We start from the raw sequence: 23,818 nt of genomic DNA on the forward strand, positions 1-23,818 counted from the left end.
CATGCAGGAAAATGTATACGTTTAAAATTGTCATCTTCTGACCCCTATAACTGTTTTATTTTTCTGTGTATGGGGCAGTATGAGCGCTCATTTTTTGCGCAGTGATCTGAAGTTTGTAGCGGTACAATTTTTGCATTCATAGGACTTATTTACACTATTTTGGAATTTTTTTGCGCGTATGCCATTTACCGTGCGGTTTAATGAACAATATATTTTTATAATTCGGACATTTCCGCACGTGGTGATACCACATATGTTTATTTTTATTTACACAGGTTTTTTTTTAAATGGGAAAAGGGGGTGATTCAAACTTTTATTAGGGAAGGGGTTAAATGATCTTTATTCACTTTTTTTTGCAATGTTATAGCTCCCATAGGGGGCTATAACACTGTACACACTGATCTTTTACATTGATCAGTGGTTTCTCATAGGAAACCACTGATCGATGATTCTGCCGCTTGACTGCTCATGCCTGGATCTCAGGCGCTGAGCAGTCCTTCGGCAATCGGACACCAGGAGGCAAGGTAAGGGACCCTCCTGTTGTGTCACAGGTGTTCAGGATGCCGCGATTTCGATGCGGACATCCCGAACAGCCCCCTGAGCTAACCGGCAAAGATTTACTTTCACTTTAGACATGGCGTTCAACTTTAAATGCTGCATCTAAAAGGTTAATAGCATGCGGCACCGTGATCAGTGCCGCATGCTATTAGCCACGGGTCCCGGTCGTTATTAGATGTGGGCCCCATGCCGTGGCCCCGTGTTATAGAACGGGAGCGGACTCATGATGTACCGTTACGTCATGGCTCCTGTAGGGGTTAATGTGAAATATTCAAACCCATGAGTATATAATTCCACCCATAACCACATAGTCACTCTCAATATTAAAAACATTTAGTCCAAAACTATATTATGATTCTCTAATTTTTCAGACAAAATATAAACCCTTATATCTCAGGAATGGTGGTGAGTTGGGGGGAGGGGGGCAGATGAAGAAACTGTAAACAGGGCTGTATTCAGGGCACCATACACTATTTATTTCTAATTCTTATGGGATTTAACACAGGCACTATTTAAGTGACAAACTCTAATAATCCTCATGAATTTAGATAGAATGGAACCTAGAATATGGTAAACTAATTGAACACATTATTATAAATACCTTTATAAACTCCTCTTGTTTTCACTGGAAATTCTTGTTTTCACTGGAAAATAAAATCTTCATTAAGACAGTTTTATACAACTTCATGTTAAATGTGACAATGTTTGAAAAACACTGTAGCTATTATGTTTTCAGACTATTTTAAGAAATTAAAGCTAAAATCATATTGGTTGTTATGGGCAACAAGATAGTTTTCCTTTTAAGACTTTACTAAGGTCTATTATATACCAAATATGCATATGTAGCATGTGTGGAAATGTCTATCAACATTTAAATGAGCGTGACATAATACAAAAAAATAATAATAATAATATATGTGTGTGTGTGTGTGTGTGTGTGTGTGAAAAAGGAATAAGTGTAGGGAGGAGCACCGATTCTGGTGTACAGAGATTCAAAATGGCCATTAGCACTCTGCAAGCTTGTGGGTAAAGTAATATGCAAAGCAGCTCATCACACCACCTTGAGAGATTTCTGCCAATTCTCCCCAGAAGGGAAGAGGACCCATCTGCAGACAGCTGTTTTGGGGTGTTTTCCCCTCGTCAGTACAGAGCAGGTTGATCTGGCTTGACTGGTGAGAGGCCTGTGACTAGAAAAAAGGAATTAGTATTTTCCTTAGGTAGGAGCACCGCTTCTTGTGTACAGAGATTCAAAAAGGTCATTAGCCTAAAGCTAAAGCTGATTCTAGGGCAGGACGTGTGATGAGCTGCTTTGCACATTCCTTTATTTATTTTTATATATATATATATATATATATATATATATATACATGTATATGTATATATACATATATATTTTTTATTTAGATAACTGCCAATATATATATATATATTGCTTGAGAAAGGCTGCAAGTGGGCAGCCGAAACGTCGCTATGCCGCCAGGCTAATAAATCCTACACTTTTTGCATTGGAATCTGGAGTGCTGCAATTTTTTCTTTGCTGTGTATCCTTTGACCCGTTACCTGGGACAACGAGTTGCTGGCACCCACCACCTTTTTTCCTTTTTTGCGTTGTGCTGCTCCACATCTACTTTTATATATATATATATATATATATATATATATATATATATATATATCCAGACTTATAGCCATGTAAGACCTATAATTTGTTTATCCAAAAAAGAGGAAGAAGCAACTAAGAAATAGTGTGAATATAGGTAAAATGTGGGGGAATTTGGGTTATGGTAAATAAACCCTTATATGCACTTTCCAGCGATAATCTCATTTCTACCTAGAGTAGACACCTGATATTATGGGTTCTGTCAGGTAAGGATCATTCTGGTGGTACATCACGTACTATGAGATAACTTATATTTTAAGTATTATAATACATATATATGCTTGTTTACTTTCAACTTTATTTACATTAGCTTTCTCACTTTATTTAGAATTGTCTACATTTTATTTGGAAGCTTCATGGGGGGAGATTTAGCAAAACCTCTTTGGAGGAAAAGTTGCTGATTTACCATAGCAGCCAATCAGATCTCTTCTTTCATTTTTCAGAGGCCTTTTCAAAAATAAAAGAAGTAATATGATTGGTTGTTATGGGCAACTCAGCAACTTTTATTCTGAACAGGTTTTGATAAATCTCCCCCATAGTCTTTATTAAACAGGATTAATTCTTTATACAGAAATCTTGATATGTAATTTTATTAAGCACTATTTTATAGAACCTTTAACTGTACTAAACTTTACTAACATTCATTGTACTACATGTATGTCTACATAATATTAAAATAAGAAATATTTAACTTTATGTAATACTTAAATATAAAAAAAAAGTGTTCATTTTTTTCATGGTATCTTTTAAATTAGATCATATTAAATTAAATACTTAATTATACTTTATGGCAAGTACCAGGTTATCTTATTTTTCTGCCTGTGTCACAACTCTTATCTATATATCTATATCTATATATATATATATATATATATATATATATTCAAAAACAATGCAGCACTACTTCACCATTAGATGCATGTAATAGATCCATGTAATAGATCCATGTAATAGAAAACAATGGCGCAGCACTCCAAAATTGCAAAAAAGTGTAAAAATGTATTCCTTCATGTCAAAATTCAAAGCGACGTTTCAGCTCCCCACTGGAGCTTTTTTCAAGCATGGTTGAAAAAGCTCCAGTGGGGAGCTGAAACGTCGCTTTGAATTTTGACATGAAGGAATACATTTTTACACTTTTTTGCAATTTTGGAGTGCTGCGCCATTGTTTTATATATATATATATATATATATATATATATATATAATTGTATCCAGATCTTTATAGAAATATTTATATATCGATAAGGATGATAAAAATATGTACGACAAGACAGACAAGGAGACATTGTGTCTTCTAACCTTTAGTGTTGTGGTTTAAAATCCTTTAAATATTACTGAAATTTTTAAAGAGGATATAAATACAATCCTCCTTTTTCAATCATGATTCCTTCACAGAAATTATAAAATCAACATCAATAGCAACAAGATTTGTTTTTCAGAATGCCTAAGATCCAAATATTTGTGTAAACTCAGTACAGACATACACAGATCAATGACAACCAATTATTTACATTAGGTGAGAAGGGCAGATGGGATCAAACTTCCTGAACTCATGTTAAATCTCTAGACAAACACATAGAAGTGGATAGGGTGGATAGACATACATGATACAATTCTTATAGTTATGGATGTGGAAGTCCTATTTGTACTATATCAATATACAACTAACAACTTTGAGGATAAAGAAGACATGACAGAACGTACACATTTTACATACTAGTATCAAACAGGTTCTCAAGAAAAATTGTCACGTCTTACAAGATCCAATATTGAAGCCACATCTCAAAAACTATCTAAGAGTGATCTTCCGACGGGCACTTACTTTGAAGAATATCTTGGCCCCTAGCCAATTGAAGAGACACATTAAAAAGACAGGACGTTATCATACACTATTAGGCTTATTTATACATACAGTATTCTTGTCCGTTTAACCCTCTATTTCTCAGCATTTTCATCTGCATAAGTTGATTTTTTTATGTAACATGCATCTCCATTTTATACAAGATTGGCTTTTACAGAATTGCATATGATATTATGTTATATTTATTCATTTGTATTTATATATTCTTTCTGTAATATGCCTTCTGTTCATACAGTCAACTTATATGTGTTTTTAGTTTTCATTCTTGTTATTCTATTATTTGGTTTATATTATACATGTTTTCGCTTTTTTGTACTTCCTTTTTAGTAGTGGACTCATCACCCTGCTCCAGGTGTTCCCTGTGCAGGCTGATGGGTCTTCCTCCTACAAAGGTATGGTTGTACGAGCAGCAAATTAGTATGAGTAAGGCTGGCAAGACTGGCTTAAATGTGTTACTTTTTTCCTGTCCTGCCGTGGTGGAAATAAAGATTAAGCTTTTATTGCACAAGAATCTGCGCTGGACTTCAATTTCATACATAAAAAAGAAGAAAGATAATCCAAAAGTGTATCCATATTATATCCGCCAAAAAATGTAGTCTATAAGTGTGGGAAGCCCAGATGTTTATGTTGTACATCTATTAAGAATAAGAAGACTACATACAAGAACAATCATGCCGGTGAGACATTCAACATCAAGTCCCACTCAATTGCAACTCTAATTTTTTTTTTTGTCATAGAATGCTCATGCCTTTAACAATATGTAGGCCACACTACCCAAGAACTCCATTTGAGGTTAAACCAACACCGGGTCAACATTGAAAAAGGGTATCAAATTCATAGCCTCTTGAAGCACTGTCACAGTGAACACCCCAATTCTCCCATGCCCATTAATATTTATCCCATAGAACAGATTCCAGAGGATACACCAAACCGGATACAGATCTTAAATAACAAAGAGATGTATTGGATCTATAAACTATGTGCTTTGCAGCCAAAAGACCTCAATGAGGTAATGAAGGTTGTCAAATAAAAGTGGAATTACAAAAGAAAAATAATAAATAAAAATAATAACAATGAACAACGAGAAACATGAAAAAACAACATACCAGAACCTGACAAATATTCCTCCCGGATTCGCACCATAGAGAGTGCATCCTCTATATCCATGGTCACTCTTCCAACCCAAAATCTTTTGTTTTGTATTCCAAACCTTGGTCCCCTCCATAATTCTATCCTCTAGCTAATAACATCTGCAAGAAACATAAATGATCTATTGAGAGCCATCCTCTAACTCAATAATTGAACAGTATTCTTTAAATTTAATCTAGATAAATTTACTATATTCAAATATTGTTCCCTCACTTCCCTCTTTCTCCTCTGTCTAGAATTGGGTGGAATTCATAAAACTAAAAAGGAGCACCGAAATATGAACCATTAACCATTAACGCATCACTAAAATAATGCCAAATGGTTCACCATATCGCCCCATACCTCTTCAAACCAAGCTCACTACAATCTGCAAAGACTGATCCTGTCCATCAGAAGTTCCTTCTACTGCATATCTAAGCAGCTCTGAACCGAGTGATACACAGCAGCCTTAATGGTAATGTTATTGCCCCACCAAATATATTCACCACTTTCTATCCATAATCGGATATACCAACAAGCCACAGAGTTTCTCATTATAAGAATATACTAATACTCCGAATTAAAAATGAAAAATAAAATAAATTATTTGGTCCAGACTGGACTTGAACTTATGACCTAGAAGTGGATAACAGAACAAAACCGTATACCCTATCCACTATACCAGAAATAAAAAGTGTATTTTAAGCTAAATGAATATACATACCTTCTGTTCCACAATTTGATCATGTAAATGTCAATATAGGAATGTATTCTATGGTTATTATTATTATTTTTCTGTATAATGTTTGGCATACTAGACTCCAAGTGAATACGCTCACCTGTCCAGACAGATAAGTGTGAACAGGAAGTGATGTGTAAAGTGTGGTTATGTCACCACACCAAGCACTTTCCCAGGTCTTTTCAAACTTAGTTTTTATATATATATCTACCATGGATATCTGCACATTGTTAAAAGACTTGACAAAGAGAGCTGCACTTTCGAAACGCATCATCCATGCTATTGCAATAAAGTCACTTTTTTATTTTAATTATGGTGTCTGTGGTTACCTACCCTGCCATAATGGTGTGCGCCCTATAACCCCGGTTTTTCCAAGTCCGGTGAGTCGCTCAACAGAATAAAGTCAAAGTCTTCTCTTCAAATCTCTGTGCTCTGACGGATCCAGGGAGCGGCTGCCAGACGCATTAAAAATCTACATATTCTTAGCCCAACACGTCCAGGTACGTGGGCATTTCACAAGATTAACAAATTTCACCTTTGTTGCCCGTGGTAACGGCACAAGGAAGTGCTACCGCTGTCTGATTTTATCTTCCTTATCTGTACTGCATATTTATATATGAAATATATAAAGTCACAATAAATGAGAATATCTTAATAAATTCTACAATAATTAACATAAATGGCTAGATAATGTATTCCTCTTTCAAAACATTGGGGTATGCGCACCACGCAGGGCTTTTTTGTATTCATCTAAAATAAAATAAAAATGTAAAGATCAAAAAATCATAAAGTTGGACTAGGATTAGGTGATGAATAAATATCCCAAGCCTTAAACATTTTATGGAGCACTAAATAACCCATCATCAGAAAATGTAAAGAATATGGCACAGCCCCAACCAAGAAAAGGCTACCAATCAAACCGGCAAGTCGGGCAAGGAGAAAATTAATATTGGAAGCAACCAAGAAGATCATGGTAACTCTGGAGGAGCTGCAAAGATCAGTTATGTTGAGAGAATCTGTCCATAAAACAACTATTAGTCATGTTACACAAATCTGCCACTTACGGAAGAGTGGCAAGAAAGCTGTTGCTGAAAGTGAGCCACAGGAAATCCCAATTACAGTTTGCCATAGACCATTCCACAGTAAATATGTGGAAGAAGATTTCTGGTCAGAGTCATTGGGGCACACATTGCCCATCACCCTAAGCACACCATCACCACTGTTAAACATGGTAGTGGTAGCAATGTGCTGTGAGAATGCTTCTCTTCAGCAGATTCAAGGAAACCGGTCAGAATTGATCAAAAGATGGATGGATCTAAAAGATGGTAATCTTTTGAAACAGAGTGTGGTGGTGATGATGAGGGACAGTGGATATCCTTTTCTTTTGGCTACAATCACTCTAAGTCTAGTTGTTACAGTCAAACCTGCAATTGTACCTAGTCATCAGAAGAGCACTCATTACATTGCTTAGTTTTTTTTTTATAACCGTCATATTGGTTATTATATAAAAAGGCAAAGAGACAAAATCTTATAAATTGAACATCAATTGAAGTCCTTTTCCCATTCTTACTATGCCTGTTTAGCGATAGATTCCAATAAAGTCACTTCAGTTATTTGAGGCCAAATCAAAATGTTCTTGTGCATAGTCTTATTGATGTTAAAGACTCAGGGAATGAAGACTTCATAAATCAAAATTATTTTGCAAGTGAGCCTCAAAAATATGTATAACATTTATTGATTATCAAATATCTCATAGGTCTAGCATGGGTACAAAATAGGTCCTATATTTAGACTCTCTACTTGGTATTTTGGATCAATGCTCAAGTACAATTGGTCACACATTAGAGGTAGTAAAACTGTGGGTTACCAGTACTGTTGTACAATCTATTGTGCAATGTATTTTTCTGTGTTGGAGAAAAGTCACATACTAATCATAACAATACGATAACCATCACAAATGCCCAGAACTTTTTCTTATATGAAAACAGAAGGACAAGCCCTTACGTGCAATAGGAAGCAGTCCATCAAAAATAAATAAATAAATTCTGCTATTATTTCTATGATACCTCTACACACATTACATGAGCAGGTAAAGCCAGTACTATCTTTCCCGTCTACAGTAAAAGCCCTTAAATGAGCAAACAGACCTTTTGTTTAAGCCCTTTCCATTTTCGTTTGCAGCATTTTCCTCACCTTCTAAAAATCATACACCAATTGTACTTTATAATGACATCAATCATTTTGCAACAAAATTTAAGGCAAAACCAGAAAAAAGATATTTGTGGGGCAAAATTTAAAAATGTTGCAACTTTTGGGGGCTTCCGATTCTAGGCAGTGCACTTTTCAGTAAAAATGACACCAAGGGGGAGATTTATCAATCTTAGCTTTCTATGTCCCGCATCAATATAGACCAAACTACATAGCATTAGGCTGGTCTATTGTGCGCCTAATTTATCAAAGGTCGCACGGCTCGTGATCTATGCTTAAGATTGTATTTAAACCTGCTCCAGCATGGTCTGACATTTCAGCGTACTTTCAGCTGATGCGACTTGTCACCGAAAAATTACTTTTGATAAATTCAGCACCAATCAATGTTTCCGTCTAAAATAGACTAGAATGCTTGATGTTCTAAAAATCCTCTGAAGCAAAAGTCTAAACGTATTTAGACTGTGACTTTCTGTGCAAAAAACTTAGAAGAGAAAAAAACTGTCTAAATCCTTTGATAAATCCCTCCCCCCCCCCCATATATTTATTCTGTAGGTCCCTATGGTTACTGTAGGTCCCTAGGGTTACAAGAATACCCATTTTATATAGGTTTTAATTTATAACTACAATTGTCATCTTCTGACCCCTATAACTTTTTTCTTTTCCATATACAGGGATGTATGAGAGCTCATTTTTTGTGCCTTGATCTGAACTTTTTATTAGTACCATTTTTGCTTTTATGGTACTTTTTGATCGCTTTTCATAATTTTATTTAGGGTAGACAAAGTGATCCAAAATATGCAATTTTGGACTTTGGAATTTATTTTTACATGTACGCCATTGACCATGCCATTTAATTAACATTCTATTTTTATAGTTTGGATATTTACGCATGCGGTGATACCAAATATGTTTATTTTTATTTAAATATTTTCACATTTTTACATTACATTTGTTTTTATGGGAAAAGGGGAGTGATTCAAACTTTTATTATTGAAGGGGGTTAAAGGGGTTATCCAGGAAAAAACTTTTTTATATATATCAACTGGCTCCAGAAAGTTAAACAGATTTGTAAATTACTTCTATTAAAAAAATCTTAATCCTTTCAGTACTTATTGTCACGATTCGGCTTACGGGTAGTGGATCCGCTGTGTCAGCGAGGGATTGGCGTGGACCGTGCTAGTGGACCGGTTCTAAGAGGCTACTGGTTTTCACCAGAGCCCGCCGCAAAGCGGGATGGTCTTGCTGCGGCAGTAGCAACCAGGTCGTATCCACTAGCAACGGCTCAACCTCACTGACTGCTGAGAAGGCGTGGGACAGAAGGACTAGGCAGAGGCAAGGTCAGACGTAGCAGAAGGTCGGGGGCAGGCGGCAAGGTTCGTAGTCAGGATGGATAGCAGAAGTTCAGGTACACAGGCTTTGGACACACTAAACGCTTTCACTGGCACAAGGCAACAAGATCCGGCCAGGGAGTGCATGGGAGGAGGTCAGATATAGTCTGGAGCAGGTGGAAGCCAATTAAGCTAATTGGGCCAGGCACCAATCAATGGTGCACTGGCCCTTTAAGTCTCAGAGAGCTGGCGCGCGCGCGCCCTAGAGAGCAGAGCCGCGCGCGCCAGCACATGACAGCAGGGGACCGGGACGGGTAAGTGACCTGGGATGCGATTCGCGAGCGGGCGCGTCCCGCTGTGCGAATCGCATCCCCAACGGCCATGACAGTGCAGCGCTCCCGGTCAGCGGGACTGACCGGGGCGCTGCAGGGAGAAAGACGCCGTGAGCGCTCCGGGGAGGAGCGGGGACCCGGAGCGCTAGGCGTAACAGTACCCCCCCCCCTTAGGTCTCCCCTTTTTTTTGTCCGGTAACTGCCTCCCCTGGGATGAGGACACCGGGAAAGAATGGAGGGCTTCCTCAACGGGAGGCAGTACAGCAGGAGTTGGAATGGGGAGGGAGGGCAGAGGGTGAAGTTTGGCACGGGGCAGGGAGACACAAGGACGAGGGCCATGAGGAGGCACCGAGGCTTGCCTGACTGGACTGGGAGGGGGGGAGAGGCACTTCCTGTGGCAGGCAGAGTCCCAGTTCTTGATCTCCCCGGTGGTCCAATCAAGGGTGGGGGAATGAAGCCGGAGCCATGGCAGACCGAGGAGGACCTCAGAGGTACAGCCGGGGAGAACGAAGAGCTCAATTCTCTCGAGGTGGGGTCCAATAGACATCAGGAGGGGTTCTGTGCGGTAACGCACGGTGCAGTCCAATCTGGCTCCGTTGACCGCGGAAATGTAGAGCGGCTTGACGAGACGGGTCACCGGGATGCTGAATTTATTAACAAAGGACTCCAAAATAAAATTCCCGGAGGCACCAGAGTCCAAGCAGGCCACGGCTGAGAGGGAGGAGTTGGCTGTAGGAGAAATCCGTACAGGCACCGTGAGACGTGGAGAAGCCGACTTAGCATCAAGAGACGCCACACCCACGAGAGCTGGATGCGAGCGTGCGTTTCCCAGACGTGGAGGACGGATAGGGCAATCCACCAAGAAATGCTCGGTACTGGCACAGTACAGACAGAGGTTTTCTTCTCTACGGCGATTCCTCTCTTCCTGGGTCAAGCGAGACCGATCCACTTGCATGGCCTCCTCGGCGGGAGGCCCAGGCGTAGACTGCAAAGGATGCTGTGGGAGAGGTGCCCAGAGATCTAAGTCTTTTTCCTGGCGGAGCTCTTGGTGTCGCTCAGAAAAACGCATGTCAATGCGGGTAGCCAAATGGATGAGTTCTTGGAGGTTGGCAGGAATCTCTCGTGCGGCCAGCACATCCTTGATGCGACTGGATAGGCCTTTTTTAAAGGTCGCGCAGAGAGCCTCGTTATTCCAGGATAGTTCAGAAGCAAGAGTACGGAATTGTATGGCGTACTCGCCAACGGAAGAATTACCCTGGACCAGGTTCAGCAAGGCAGTCTCAGCAGAAGAGGCTCGGGCAGGTTCCTCAAAGACACTTCGGACTTCAGCGAAGAAGGACTGGACTGTGGCTGTGGCAGGATCATTGCGGTCCCAGAGCGGTGTGGCCCAAGACAAGGCCTTTCCTGAAAGAAGGCTTACTACGAACGCCACCTTAGACCGTTCTGTAGGAAACAAGTCCGACAACATCTCCATATGCAGGGAACACTGAGACAAAAATCCACGGCAGAGTTTAGAGTCCCCATCAAATTTGTCCGGCAGAGACAAGCGTAGGTTAGGAGCGGCCACTCGCTGCGGAGGAGGTGCAGGAGCTGGCGGAGGAGATGGTTGCTGCTGTAGCAGAGGCAGAAGTTGCTGTAACATGGCGGTCAACTGCGACAGCTGCTGTCCTTGTTGGGCAATCTGCTGCGATTGCTGAGCGACCACCGTGGGAAGATCAGCGAGACTTGGCAGCGGCACCTCAGCGGGATCCAGGGCCGGATCTACTGTCACGATTCGGCTTACGGGTAGTGGATCCGCTGTGTCAGCGAGGGATTGGCGTGGACCGTGCTAGTGGACCGGTTCTAAGAGGCTACTGGTTTTCACCAGAGCCCGCCGCAAAGCGGGATGGTCTTGCTGCGGCAGTAGCAACCAGGTCGTATCCACTAGCAACGGCTCAACCTCACTGACTGCTGAGAAGGCTTGGGACAGAAGGACTAGGCAGAGGCAAGGTCAGACGTAGCAGAAGGTCGGGGGCAGGCGGCAAGGTTCGTAGTCAGGATGGATAGCAGAAGTTCAGGTACACAGGCTTTGGACACACTAAACGCTTTCACTGGCACAAGGCAACAAGATCCGGCCAGGGAGTGCATGGGAGGAGGTCAGATATAGTCTGGAGCAGGTGGAAGCCAATTAAGCTAATTGGGCCAGGCACCAATCAATGGTGCACTGGCCCTTTAAGTCTCAGAGAGCTGGCGCGCGCGCGCCCTAGAGAGCGGAGTCGCGCGCGCCAGCACATGACAGCAGGGGACCGGGACGGGTAAGTGACCTGGGATGCGATTCGCGAGCGGGCGCGTCCCGCTGTGCGAATCGCATCCCCAATGGCCATGACAGTGCAGCGCTCCCGGTCAGCGGGACTGACCGGGGCGCTGCAGGGAGAAAGACGCCGTGAGCGCTCCGGGGAGGAGCGGGGACCCGGAGCGCTAGGCGTAACACTTATGAGCTTCTGAAGTTAAGGTTGTTCTTTTCTGCCTAAGTGATCTCTGATGACACGTGTCTCGGGAAACGCCCAGTTTAGAAGCAAATCCCCATAGAAAACATCTTCTAAACTGGGCGTTTTCCGAGACACGTGTAATCAGAGATTACTTAAACAGAAAAGAACAACCTTAACTTCAGAAGCTCATAAGTACTGAAAGGATTAAGATTTTTTAATAGAAGTAATTTACAAATCTGTTTAACTTTCTGAAGCCTGTTGATATCTAAAAAAAAGTTTTTTCCTGGAATACCCCTTTAAATCACATTTATTAACTTTTTTACTTTTTATTACACTTTTTTTATCCTTTGATTGCATACACTGTTCATTGCTATGCCATAGCATAGCATTGATCAGTGTTATCAGTGCTCTGCTGCTCCAGCCTGGATCTCAGGCATGGAGCAGCAGAGCGACAATCATACGGCTGGAAGCAAGGTAAGAAGCTGTCTTCTCAACTGTTCGGGATGCCGCAATTTCACCGCAGCGGACCCTAACAGCCCACTGAGCTAACCAACAACAGTTTTCTCCCGTTCTAGATGCCGTGATCAACTTTGATTGAGGTGTCTAAAGGGTTAATGCCAGACATCAGCCCGATCAGCGATGTCCAGTATTAGCTGTGAGTCCTGGTTGCTGATAGGATCTGGGACCTGCCGGGTATGAAGCGCGTTCAGCCCCTGAGAGTACTTAACATATCGGGAGCCGGCCCAGGATGTAAACATATGTCCTGCGTTGTTAAGGGGTTAAAGTCAGAGATTCTGAGCTGTGATCGTCTCCTTTGTAACTGGTTTAGTCATCATCAGTGAGTGTGATAGGAGTTTTTCTTCACCCATCGTATGAGTACAGTGCATGTAGTTTTATCATACAGGAAGTTCTGGTGACTGAGAAGATGACTCCCTAGAGAACACAGAAAGGTAAATCATTTCCAAATTACATTGAGATCTCATGTACAAAGAGAAGAATTCTAGAAATACTTTCAGATAGATAGGATTACTAAAAAAGATTTTTTTTAAATGCTGAATTATATATATATTGGGTAACTGGTTTGGGCATGGTTTGCAAGGTGCACAGCTTACACACTCATTTATAATATACGACTCTGACAAAAGTCGCAGTTTTATGCAATGGTCACTTCAGTCAGGACCTGGTGCAGGCAACTCCACAAACATTACCTTATATTAGTTTTACTTATATTAGCAGATATTTATCAAAAGTTCCCGACTTCTTGTTAAGCTGCCCAGCTGCGCCACAAAGGCGGAAATAAAAAGTTGACCATGTTAGTACTGTAAATGACCTCCTAATATTGTATTTATATTATATTTCTCCATTAAATTGGGACATGCATATTTTCATCACTACATTTTCATTATTGAGAAAAAAGTCATGGAATTATATGTAAGATAGCTAGATAGACAGACAGACAGACAGACAGACAGACAGACAGACAGATAGATAGATAGATAGATAGATATATATGCAAGTTGGCTAGATTCAGCCAGGCAGACAAGTAGACAAATGTTAAAATGTTGTGATACTTTTATTGTATGGTGTTACGCCGAGCGCTCCGGGTCCCTGCTCCTTCCCGGAGCGCTCACGGCGTTCTCCTCTCTGCAGCGCCCTTGTCAGACCTGCTGACCGGGAGCGCTGCACTGACATTCACGACGGGAATGCGATTCGCATAGCGGGACGCGCCCGCTTCGCGAATCGCATCCCAAGCCACTTACCCGTCCCGATCACCGGCTGTCACGTTCTGGCGCGCGCGGCTCCGCTCTCTAGGGCGCGCGCGCGCCAGCTCTCTAAGATTTAAAGGGTCAGTGCACCAATGATTGGTGCCTGGCCCAATCAGTCCAATTAGCCTCCACCTGCTCCCTGTCTATATTACCTCACTTCCCCTTTCCTTTCTGGCTGGATCTTGTTGCCTTGTGCCAGAGAAAGCGTTTAGTGTTGTCAAAAGCCTGTGTTCCAGATCTTCTGCTATTGCCATTGACTACGAACCTTGCCGCCTGCCCCGACCTTCTGCTACGTCTGACCTTGCCTCTGTCTAGTCCTTCTGTCCCACGCCTTCTCAGCAGTCAGCGAGGTTGAGCCATTGGCGGTGGATACGACCTGGTTGCTACCACCGCAGGAAGACCATCCCGCTTTGCGGCGGACTCTGATGAATACCAGTAGCAACCCTAGAACCGGTCCACCGACACGGTCCACGCCAATCCCTCTCTGACACAGAGGATCCACCACCAGCTTGCCGAATCATAACAGTAGATCCGGCCATGGATCCCGCTGAGGTGCCGCTGCCAAGTCTTGCTGACCTACCCACGGTGGTCGCCCAGCAATCTCAGCAAATTGCCCAACAAGGACAGCAGCTGTCGCAGTTGACCGCCATGTTACAGCAACTTCTGCCACTGCTACAGCAGCAACCATCTCCTCCGCCAGCTCCTGCACCTCCTCCGCAGCAAGTGGCCGCTCCTAGCCTCCGCTTGTCCCTGCCGGACAAATTTGAGGGGGACTCTAGACTCTGCCGTGGTTTCCTGTCTCAATGTTCCCTACATATGGAGATGTTCTTCTGTAGGCGAATACGCCATCCAATTTCGTACCCTCGCCTCTGAATTATCTTGGAACAACGAGGACCTCCGCGCGACCTTTAAAAAAGGCCTATCCAGCAACATCAAAGATGTATTGGCCGCACGAGAAATTCCAGCTAACCTGTCAGAACTTATCCTTTTGGCCACCCGCATCGACAAGCGTTTTTCTGAAAGACACCAGGAGCTCCGCCAGGAAAAGGACCTTGATCTCTGGGCACCTCACTCCCAGTATCCTTTGCAATCTACCCCTGTGTCTCCCGCCAAGGAGGCTATGCAAGGCGATCGGTCTCGCCTGACCCATGAAGAGAGGATTCGCCGCAGAGATAAAAATTTATGTCTGTACTGCGCTAGTACCGAACATTTCTTGGTGGATTGCCCTATTCGTCCTCCACGTCTGGGAAACGCACGCACCCTGTTCAAATGGGAGTGGCGTCCCTTGGTGTGAATTCTGCTTCTCCACGTCTCACTGTGCCCGTGCAGATTTCTCCTTCTGCTAACTCCTCCTTCTCAGCCGTGGCCTTCTTGGACTCTGCTTCTGCTGGAAATTTTATTCTGGCCTCTTTTGTCAATAGGTTCAGCATCCCAGTGACCCGTCTCGTCAAGCCGCTCTACATTTCTTCCGTCAACAGAGCAAAATTGGACTGCACTGTGCGTTACTGCACAGAACCCCTGCTTATGAGCATTGGACTGCATCACGAGAAAATAAAATTTTTTGTTCTGCCCAACTGCACCTCTGAAGTCCTCCTTGGTCTGCCATGGCTCCAACGTCATTCTCCCACCCTTGACTGGACCACCGGGGAGATCAACAATTGGGGTCCTGCTTGCCACAAAAAATGCCTCACATCTGCTCCCAGTCTCGTCAGTCAAACCTCAGTGTCTCCTCCTCATAGCCCCCGTCCTGGTAACACTCTGCCCCGTGCCAAGCTTCACCCTCTGCCCCCCCTCCCCATTCCCACTCCTTCTGAACTGCCTGCCGTTGATGTGTATACCCAGGACTTCTCTTTTTTCCAGCAGGAAACTCAAGAGTCGCCCCCTATGTTCTCGTCTCATTTGAAGGGACAAGGAGACAAAAAGAGGGGGAGACCTAAGGGGGGGGTACTGTTACACCGAGCGCTCCGGGTCCCTGCTCCTCCCCGGAGCGCTCACGGCGTTCTCCTCTCTGCAGCGCCCCAGTCAGACCCGCTGACCGGGAGCGCTGCACTGACATTCACGACGGGAATGCGATTCGCTCGCGCTCGCGAATCGCATCCCAAGCCACTTACCAGTCCCGATCCCCGGCTGTCACGTTCTGGCACGCGCGGCTCCGCTCTCTAGGGCGCGCGCGCCAGCTCTCTAAGATTTAAAGGGCCAGTGCACCAATGATTGGTGCCTGGCCCAATCAGTCCAATTAGCCTCCACCTGCTCCCTGTCTATATTACCTCACTTCCCCTTCCCTTCCTGGCCGGATCTTGTTGCCTTGTGCCAGAGAAAGCGTTTAGTGTTGCCCAAAGCCTGTGTTCCAGATCTTCTGCTATTGCCATTGACTACGAACCTTGCCGCCTGCCCTGACCTTCTGCTACGTCTGACCTTGCCTCTGTCTAGTCCTTCTGTCCCACGCCTTCTCAGCAGTCAGCGAGGTTGAGCCGTTGCCGGTGGATACGACCTGGTTTCTACCACCGCAGCAAGACCATCCCGCTTTGCGGCGGGCTCTGGTGAATACCAGTAGCAACCCTAGAACCGGTCCACCGACACGGTCGACGCCAATCCCTCTCTGATACAGAGGATCCACCTCCAGCTTGCTGAATCTTAACATATGGTATGTTAAGAAATACATTTCTAGCATGCAGTTCTTCAGTTTTACCTCAAAGCGCCGCTGTTTAACCAGCTAGAAAAGCACTGGTATATTTATTACTGTTATACACTCTATATCTGCTAGAGGAGGAACATCCATTTCTACAGTCTCTTGTGATCTAATCAGCTTGATTTTAAATCGAAATTCATCCTAAAAGGATAAGATTTGTTCTGGATAATAGGTTTTACAAGCTCAACAATTTCTAGGATATTTCTAATGCAGCAATGGCTCATATGAAACCTCATAATCATGGAGACAAAATACTCAGATGGCAAGTAACTATTTCAGTCTTATTTTCTTGGCTGTGTCATTTAGTCTGTGGTCAGATTCATTATTCTATTGTAGAAGAAATGAGGAAATACTCTGTTATAGCAAATATTGCAGATGACCTTGGATTAGAAATTAAGCAGCTCTCATCCAGAAAACTGAGGATTGTATCCAGAGCTTCAGAGATATATTTCTATGTAAATCTAGATAACAGTAATCTACATGTTAAGGATAGGATAGACAGAGAGACATTGTGTGGAGCAGAAGCTTTTTGTTTCTTTAACATTTGATGCTGTAGTTGAAAATCCTTTAACTGTTTTTATGGTCAGAGTAGAAATTCAGGATATAAATGACAATTCTCCAGTGTTTGTCCCTGATGTCTTCACATTGGAAGCAATTGAGTTAACATCCCAAGGAACTAAATTTGCTTTACAAGCTGCAGAAGATCCAGACACTGGTTCTAATTCTGTACAGTCATATAAGCTCAGTGATAACTAGTATTTTACTCTGAGTGAAGACACCAATCCAGATGGTGGCACATTTCTAGAGCTTTTCTTGGAAAAACCTTTAGATTGAGAGACACAAAATATTCATAAATTAATATTAATGGGGGCTATGGATGGGGGAAATCCTGTAAGATCTGGCACTGCTGGAATAAAAATCATTGTTATATTCACTCAACAAGTATATAAAGTCAGAGTGAATGAGAACATTCCAGTTAATACGACAATAACTACTATAAGTGCACATGATAAAGATGAAGGTCTCTATTCAGAGATAACATATTCCTTCAGTAAAACCTCAGGAAATGTCCATAATACAGGAACCTTTAGCATCCATCCAGTAAGTGGGGAAATAAGAACAATTCATAAGTTAGATTATGAGTTAGTAAGGAATTATGAGCTGTCTTTACAAGCAAAAGATGGAGGAGGCCTTGTGGCGCATTGTAAAGTATTGATAGAAGTAATAGATGTAAATGATAATCCACCAGAGATATCCATCACATCATTATCTACTCCTATATCTGAGGACGCTGCACAAGGTACTGTGATAGCACTTATTGAAGTTCATGATCAAGACTCTGGAGAAAATGGAGAAGTGGACTGTAAACTCATTGAAGAGTTACCATTCAGTTTACTATTATCAGATGACGGTTACTACAGAATTGTTACAACAAGTGAAATGGACAGAGAGCAGACATCTTCTTATAACATTTCAATCATGGCTACAGACAAAGGATTACCACCACTATGCAGTAAAAGGACCCTCACATTACACATTTTAGATGTTAATGACAATCCACCAATGTTTCTTAAATCGAAATTTGTAACCTATGTGCCAGAGAACAATTTACCTGGAGCATCAATATATACCATACAAGCTTCAGATCCTGATACTGGAGATAATGCTAAAATGATTTATTCCATTTCAACATTTAATACTGAAGATCTATCATTATCAATATATCTTTCCATTAATATAGAGAGTGGAGTTGTCTATGCTCAGAGGACATTTGACTATGAGAAGATAAAGGAATTTGTGATAGAAGTGACTGCTAGAGACAATGGATCTCCAACTCTAAGCAGCAATGCAACACTACTAATCCGCATAGTGGATCAGAATGATAATGTGCCAAAGATCCTGTACCCATCAACAGACATAGGTGGGTCAGCTGTGTTTGAGATGGTGCCTTTTGCTTCTGAACCAGGTTCTTTAATCTCTAAGGTGATTGCAGTGGACTCGGATTCTGGACATAATTCTTGGCTTTCCTATCATTTTATACAAGCATCAGAACTATCTTACTTTTTTATCAATGAATACACAGGACTGCCTGTGCTTTTCAGGAGAAGGACATGCTGAAATACAAAGTTGTGGTGGTGGTAAAAGACAATGGAGATCCTGTACTCTCTGCCACTGTCACACAGTCTTATTGTTGCAGATAATTTACAGCAAGTCGTTCCTATTCTTAATACTATCAGTGAAATCGGTAATGAATACCCCCATAGTAGTTTGCAGTTGTATTTATTAATCGCCCTTGCACTAATTTCCTTTTTGTTCATTGTAATGTTAATGCTGATAGTCATTTAAAAATGTAAGAAATCTACTTCTTCAACAGCCTTTGAATCTTCTAGCACAAATTTGTATCCCCCAGTAGACCCCAGAGTGCTATCTATGTATAGTGATGGAACATTACCTTTACCCTACTCATATAATCTCTGTGTGGCTTTGGATCCATCTGAAAGTGACTTTGCTCAATCAAATCAACATGTCCATGTTGACAAGCTTATCGATGCAGATGATTCTGGACTTGGAAGTAAAAGTAAAAAAAAAACTTTTCCAATATGTAGTGATGGCCAGGTAGGTCTTTTTAAAACACAAATATATAAAATCTTGACTATTATATGTTTAGTGTGGATCTGTCAGTAGTTAAATTTGTATAACGTTAAGCCCGTAGCTAGATAAGGCCTTTCATCAGGATTCTGGGCATTACTTTTTATTGTAGCAGTCATTTCTACTGCTGAGATATGTAAGCCTTATTCTTAATATATAAATTAGTCTCAAGCATTCAGGGGATGTTCCCGTGTATGGCAAGTGCTCAGGGTTTACCAAGCAATCTCTCATCTCTTATTTACCACCTCCCTGCTTGCTGTCATTCCAAGGGGGAAAGGTGCTTGTAAGTAAGCACGGAGGTAGTAAATAACAGCAGATGTGCTGGCTAACACCGCAAAATGCCTCCTGGACACTTAAGTCTTACTAAGCAAAAAAGCTTATTTTTCTGTTCTGGAAAATACTATGGAGATAAAAATAAATAAATAAATAAAATTATATAGCCAGAGTCCTAAAGAGAAACCCATTGGTTTATATTTCTCACCCCTGTTTAGCTGCTGATAGATCTGATTTAAAACAGTAGCCTCTCTTTTGTTGTTTGTGTGTCAATGAAGAGTGAACCATGAAGTCAAGAATTGCATTAATTTTATATGCATAAAAATCTCATGAATACAATCGCTTTGTATGTGGAGTATTAATGAGTAGTGTTGAGCGGCATAGGCCACATTCGAATTCGCGATATTTCACGAATATTTGTCATATATTCGCAAAATTTGCATATTCGTAATATTCGCGTAAAATTTTCGCATATGCGGAAATTCGCATATGCAAGAATTAGCATAAATGGAAATTTGCATGTGCGAAAATTAGCATAAGCGGAAATTCGCATATGCAAAAATTAGCATATGCAAATTTTCACATATGTGAAAATTCGTACGCCAGTCTCAAACAGTAGTTATTAGAGCCTTCTTTACACCACACAAGCTGGAAGCAGAGAGGGATGATCACTGTGATGTGTACTGTGAAAAAAAAACAAAAAAATAAGCGAATATTCGTAATTAGGAATATATAGTGCTATATTCGCGAATATTCGCAAATTCGTGAATATGTGATATTCGCGAATAGAATTCGCATTGTGAATATTCGCGAGCAACACTGTTAATGAGGTTATGAGATATTCTATTAAAAAAATCACAATTATATTGTTTTGCTCTTACTATGATACTCTAATTCTAACTTTTCATTTTGGGATCTTAGTTCACCCACTTTCACTCTGTAGAAATTCCATCAACGCATCATCACTGTACTGAGCTCATAAAGTGGGAGGTGAATGGTAAAAGTGGGTGTGACGCAATGGAGGCACCAAATTTATTACAATTTACACCTGCCTACAAAAAGGTATAAATTGTAACTAAGATGTATGCCAGCTCTTAGCAGGTATGCCAGCTCTTTGTAGAGGTGCGCACCTTTATATTAAATAGAATGCCCATTTGCGAGAAAATTTTAAAACCATGTCAGAAAGGGTCTTGATAAATCTTCCCCATTGTGTATGGCCAGCTGTATCTTTGCTAGATCCATGTTAATGAGCTAAAGTTTTGAGCCAGCTTAAAAAGGAGTTGCCCACAGAATTTCTAACATTTATATGCCTAAGAAAGCTATAAAATATGGAATTCTGCTATTTGAAATGTAAAACGAATAGCATACATAAAATAAATACTCTTTTTTATTCTTTTATTTATTTTGCCAGTGACTAGTATTACAATGAAAAGATTCTATAAATATAATGACAGTTGTACATGACATCTAGAACTCGATTCTTTAAAGTGTACAGGATTTAATAAGATAGTCCTGTATGGTTGAAAAAAAAACATGTGTCCATCAAGTTCAACCAAGGAGGTGAAGGGAAGGGTGCTATTTCACACTTAACCTCTCATGATGCAAGTGGGCTTGTTAAAAAGAAAAGATTGAGTTCTATGTGCTTCCTCATTGTACTTCAGAGCTTCTTCTTGGTCTTCCTTAGCTTCAATGTCACACCCCACTTCTCAACTGGAAATCTGGTGAGGTCACCAGTTGGGGACTTATTTGCCAAGATCATTGTCTCGAGTCTACCCTTCTTAAGTCCGTCTCGCCACCTTCCATGCCTCTTCCATATCAAGATTATTCAGACATATTCTGCAAAAAGCAGGCCGAGATTCTTCCACCACATTGTCCTTGTGGAAGAATCTATCCTTTATCAGTTTCAGACACAAGCCATGACAAAACATATTCAAGAGAACCTCCAGAAGGGCTTTATCCAAAAGTCCTCATCTCCTGCCGTAGCTGGATTCTTCTTTGTAGGGAAGAAGGATGGTTCCCTCCATCCTTGTATTGACTGCAGGGGACTAAACAAGATTATGATAAAAAATCACTATCCTCTTACTTTGATTTCTGAACTATTTGATCATCTTCGGAGAGCCAAGGTCTTCTCCAAGTTGGATTTGTGGAGTGCAAATAATCTTATTCGTATCCGTAAAGGAAACGAATGGAAGACGGCCTTTAATACCCGAGATGGACACTTTGAGTATCCCGTGATGCCTTTCAGTCTCTGTAACGCTCCAGCAGTCTTCCAAGAATTTGTCAACGATATCTTCTGAGATCTTCTCTACTTGTGTGTAGTGGTGTACCTCGATGACATCTTGATCTTCTCATCCAAGAGTATCGCTCTCATGTCCATCTGGTCCTACAGCACCTACAGGAGAATTATCTTTATGCCAAACTTGAGAAGTGCCCATTCCCATCAAGGTCTTCAGATGGATCCTAACAAACTGACTGCTGTGTTGAATTGGCCTTGCCCTACTGGTCTACAGGCTATTCAATGTTTTCATGGTTTGCCAATTATTATCGTCAGTTCATTCCACATTTTTCTTCCTTGGTTGCTCCGATTGTGGCCGAAGAGGCCTTCACTCGCTTAAAGTCTGCATTTGCCTCTGCATCTGTCCTTTAGAGCCAGATCCAGAAAAAAAACCTTAGCTTTCAAAGTGGACACATCATCCGTAGGAGCAGGTGCCGTTTTAACTCAGAAAAACTTCAAGCGCAAGATTGCAACCGTTGGTTTCTTCTCTAAGGCTTTTTTGCCTACTCTATTGGAGATCGGGAACTCCTTGCAATTAAACTTGCCTTGGAAGAGTGGCGACATTTATTAGAAGTTTCTTCTCACCCCGTCAACATCTGTTCAGACTATAAGAATCTCCTATATCTTCAATCTGCTCAGCAACTGAACCTTCGGCAGGCTAGATTCTCTCTTTTCTTTTCCAGATTTAATTTCTTTATTCATTTCTGCCCTGTGGAAAAAAAACATCAGAACCGACACTCTAGGTCCTCCGATGGGGAAGGATTAGACTCATGACAAGGCATATTATTCCTCCTGAGCATTTGATTTCTTCAGCTCCTGCCAATCTTCTGCAAGTCCACCCTGGGAAATCTTTTGTGCCTGGAAAACTGAGACATCGAGTCTTGATTTGGGGACATTCTCATTTGCTGGCTGGTCACCCTGGAGTATGAAAGTCCATTCAACTTATATCTCGGCATTACTGGTGGCCTCACCTTGAATGCAATGTCACAGATTTTGTCCGTTCCTATGTTACCTGTGCCCGCGACAAGACCCCATGACAGAGACCTGGGGGTCTCCTGCAACCTTTGCCCATTCCGGAAACTCCTTGGACTCACATTGCTATGGACTTTATTACTGATCTTTCATCTTGCTGCAATAATACAGTAATTGGGGTGGTGGTTGATTGATTCTCTAAAATGGCTCATTTTGTTCCTTTACCTGGCCTTCCATCTGCTCCTCAGCTGGCAAAACATTTTCTTCAACATATTTTTTGCCTAAATGGCCTTCTGACTCACATTGTCTCAGATCATGGAGTACAATTCGTTTCCAAGTTCTGGCGAGCTCTCCGTTCTCGTCTTAACATCAAGCTGGACTTTTCCTCTGCCTATCACCCTCAAACCAATGGCAAGGTAGATTGGGTTGATCTTTTGCCCTGGGCGCAGTTTTCTTACAATCACAAAGACTCTGAGTCCACAAAGACTTCTCCATTTTTTGTGGTCTATGGACATCTTCCTCATACTCCTCTCCCTCTTAATGCCGCTTCTAGAGTGCCAGCTGTTGATGTTCAAGTACAGGATTTTATGTCCATCTGGCAGCAGACCCGTGGCTCCTTGTTTCGCGCCTCTTCCCGTATGAAGTCTCAAGCGGATAAGAAGAGAAGACCTCCTCCAACTTTCTCTTCTGGTGACAAAGTTTGGCTCTCCTCTAAGTATGTTCGTTTTAGGGATCCCAGTTATAAGTTGGGTCCTCGCTTCCTGGGACTGTTTGAGGTTTTGCAAGCTCCTCCTGCCTGCCTCCTTACGTCTCCCTCCTCAAACCTGTGTTCTTTAATCGGTTTTCACAAAAGCACATTGTTTCCTCTCCAGTCTCTGGCTCCTCTGATATTTTTGAAGTAAAATAAATTTT

At 41.8% G+C, this 23,818-nt stretch overlaps 1 protein-coding gene and 1 pseudogene across 5 annotated transcripts in view; both read left to right on the forward strand.

Moving 5' to 3' along the window:
* LOC130267280 (protocadherin gamma-A4-like) overlaps positions 1-23,818 on the forward strand; it is a 357,909-nt gene that overhangs the window by 47,868 nt on the left and 286,223 nt on the right. The gene's annotated exons all lie outside the window — the stretch shown is intronic.
* Positions 16,953-21,956, forward strand: LOC130366639 (protocadherin gamma-B5-like; annotated as a pseudogene).

Source organism: Hyla sarda, chromosome 4, assembly GCF_029499605.1.
Source record: "Hyla sarda isolate aHylSar1 chromosome 4, aHylSar1.hap1, whole genome shotgun sequence".
Taxonomy (NCBI): domain Eukaryota; kingdom Metazoa; phylum Chordata; class Amphibia; order Anura; family Hylidae; genus Hyla; species Hyla sarda.